This window comes from Ursus arctos, unplaced genomic scaffold, assembly GCF_023065955.2.
Source record: "Ursus arctos isolate Adak ecotype North America unplaced genomic scaffold, UrsArc2.0 scaffold_7, whole genome shotgun sequence".
NCBI lineage: Eukaryota > Metazoa > Chordata > Mammalia > Carnivora > Ursidae > Ursus > Ursus arctos.
Genome location: NW_026623089.1, coordinates 51805484 through 51808793, shown reverse-complemented (window position 1 = coordinate 51808793; position 3310 = coordinate 51805484). Strand labels below are relative to the sequence as shown.

General features: G+C 37.3%; 1 non-coding gene across 1 annotated transcript; it reads right to left on the bottom strand.

Moving 5' to 3' along the window:
- Window positions 1–1573: 1573 nt before the first annotated feature.
- On the bottom strand, window positions 1574–1676 carry LOC113259305 (U6 spliceosomal RNA). The gene has a single exon (XR_003317551.2). It is a non-coding gene; the product is annotated as a U6 spliceosomal RNA (small nuclear RNA).
- Between the last annotated feature and the right edge of the window lie 1634 nt (window positions 1677–3310).

The window sequence follows — 3310 nt, the reverse complement described above, 5'->3', positions numbered from 1 at the left end:
TACTAGTTTTTTTTTTAAGATTGATTTATTTATTTGAGAGAGAGAGTGGGGGTGGGGGATCAGAGAGGAAGAGAGAATCCCAAGCAGACTCCAAGCTCAGTGTGGAGCCCGACACAGGGCTCGATCCCAGGCTGAGATCACAACCTGAGCTGAAACCAAGAGTCAGGTGCTTAACCAACTGTGCCACCCAGGTGCCCCTGTACTAATTTTTTTTAAGTTTATTTTAAGGTTTTATTTATTTGAGAGACAGCATGAGAGAGAGAGAGATCATGAGCAGGGGGAGAGGTAGAGGGACAAGCAGACTCCCTGATGAGCAGGGAACCCAGTGTGGGACTTGATGCCAGGACCCTGAGATCATGACCTGGGTGAAAGGCAGATACTTTACCTACTGAACCACCCAGGTGCCCTAAGTTTATTTATTTATATATATATATATATATATATGTGTGTGTGTGTGTGTGTATATGTGTGTGTGTGTGTGTATATTTTACATACATATGTTTATATATATGTTTTTATATATATGTTTTATATATATAACATATATAAAGTTTATTTTATTTATATACACACACACATATATACATACACACATATGTATATATGTATGTATGTATAATCTTTATACCCAACATGGGACTCGAACTCATGACCCCAAGATCAAGAGTCACGTGTTCTTCTGAGCCAGCCAGGAGCCCCAATCCATATTAGTTTTAAAGTTTTTATGTAGATTCCCTAGGATTTTCTACAAACACAATTATGTCACCTGTGAATAAAGACCACTTCTTCCTGTCCGATGTATGTGCCTTTTATTTCTTTTTCTTACCTTATTGCACTAAGATCTTCATACAGTAGGTCGCAGTCCATTTGGGCAGCTATAACAAAACACCACAGACCAGGTAGCTTAAAATATCAAATTTATTCTCGCAGTTCGGGAGTCTGGAAGTCTGAGATCAACCTGCCAACGTAGTCAGGGGAGCCCTCATCTGGGTCACAGAGTTCTTGTGTCCTCACATGGTGGAAGGGGCTAAGGAGCTCTGTAGAATCTTTCATAAGATCATAATGCATTTCATAAGGGCTCCACCCTTATGACCTAATCACCTCCCAGAGGCCCCACCCATGAATATCATAATATGGTATTAGTTAGGATTATAATTTCAAGGTATCAGTTGGTGGGGGAGGGACAAAAACATTCATACCATAGCACAGTGTTAAGCAGGAGAAGGGAAAGCAGACACTATTGCCTTATTCCAAATATAGTGAGAAAACAGGATGATAGAGTAAGGTTTTTATAAGTGCCCTTTATTGAGTTGAACAAGTTTCTATTGCTAGTTTGCTTTAAATTTTGTTTTGAACTGGAAATCATTTTAAAAAATATGAAACACTTGGGGCGCCTGAGTGGCTCAGTTGGTTAAACGTCTGCCTTCGACTCAGGTCATGATCCCAGGGTCCTGGGATTGAGCCCCACATCCAGCTCCCTGCTCAGCAGGAGTCTGCTTCTCCTTCTCCCTCTGCTATTCTCCCACTTGTGGGCGCACTCTCTCTCTCTCTCAAATAAGTCAAATCTTTTTAAAAAAATATGGAACACTTCACAAATTTGCCTGTCCTCCTTGCACGAGGCCATGCTAATCTCTGTATTGTTCCAATTTTAGTATATGTGCTGCTGACGCGAGCACTGCTTTATTTTTTTAAAGCACAAATGCTATTGAAATTTGTCAAAAGTTCCATCTGCATCTACTGAATCGTGTGATCATTTTGCCTCTCTCCTTCTGGTAACATGGTAGATTTCACAGATTGAAGTTTGGATGTCATGCCAACCTTGTGTTCCTGAGAGAAATACAACTCGGTCATAGAATATTAACCTTTTTATTTATTGTTGAAGTGGACTTGCTAATATTTTGCAAGGTATTTTGCTTCAGTTGATCACAAGAGCTTTTATCCGTAGTTTTTTAAAATTGTTTTTGTGTGGTTTTAGAATCCGGGTAATGCTTATTTCTTAAATGAGTAAGAAAGCTTTTATCTTCCTCTATTTTCTAACAGGATTTGTATAGGGTTGGTATTCTTCTGTATGTGTTTGATAGAATTTACTACTGAAGATATCTAGGCAGCAGCTTTGCTTGATGGTAATGTTTTTAATTATTCAACTTCTTTACTTCATATGGGGCTATTCAGACCATTTCTTCTTGATAATTTGTACCTTTCAAGAAATGTGTCCAGGGGCGCCTGGGGGGCTCAGTCGTTAAGCGTCTGCCTTCAGCTCAGGTCATGATCCCAGGGTTCTGGGATCGAGCCCCGCGTCAGGCTCCCTGCTCAGCGGGAAGCCTGCTTCTTCCTCTCCCACTCCCCCTGCTTGTGTTCCCTCTCTCACTGTCTCTCTCTCTCTCTCTCTCTGTCAAATAAATAAATAATCTTTAAAAAAAGAAAAAGAAATGTGTCCAGTTCATGTAAGTTGTCTAATTATTGGTATAGATGTTCATCACATTCCAATATTATCCTTTTAATGTCTGTAGAAACTGTAGTGATGTCCCTTTTTAAATTCCCAATATTGGTGATTTGTTTCTTTTTCTCAGCTCTTTATCATTCTGGCTAGAGGCTTAGCAATTTTATCCATCTATTCAAGAAATTGGCTTTTGGTTTCATTAATTTCTCTGCAGTTGATCTGTTTTCTATTTCATTTATTTCTGATCTTTATTGTTAAGTTGCCTTCTGCTTTTGATTTGTTCTTTTTCTAACCTTTGAAAAACATTTTTATTGAACTATAACTCACATACTATACAACACAACTTAAAATGTACAATTTGATATCTTTTAGTTCATTCACAGAATTGTGTATTCATCATCACAGTCAATTTTAGAACATTTTCATTATCCAAAAAGGAAATTCTATACACTTTAGCCATCACTTTCTGATTACCCAATCTTCAGGCAACCACTAATCCGCTTTTGTTCTCTCTAGATTTGCCTATTTTAGACATTTCATATATATGGAATCATACATTGTCCTTGGTAACTGATTTTTCATTTAGTATATGTTTTCAGGGTATATCCATCTTGTAGCTTGTATCAATACTTCATTCCCTCTTGTTCCTGAGTAATACTCCATTGTATGGCTTTTCAAGCTTCTTAAGGTAGAAACTTAGATTATTAATTTTGGACCTTTCTTTTTTCTAATATGGATACTAAGTACTCTAAACTTTCATCTAAGCACTAATTATTTCCATCATACTTACCTAGGGTTTTCTCTATTCTTTCTCTAAATAAATATATTTATTTTATTGTATTTTTTATAATGTCCTTTAATATTCTAAGA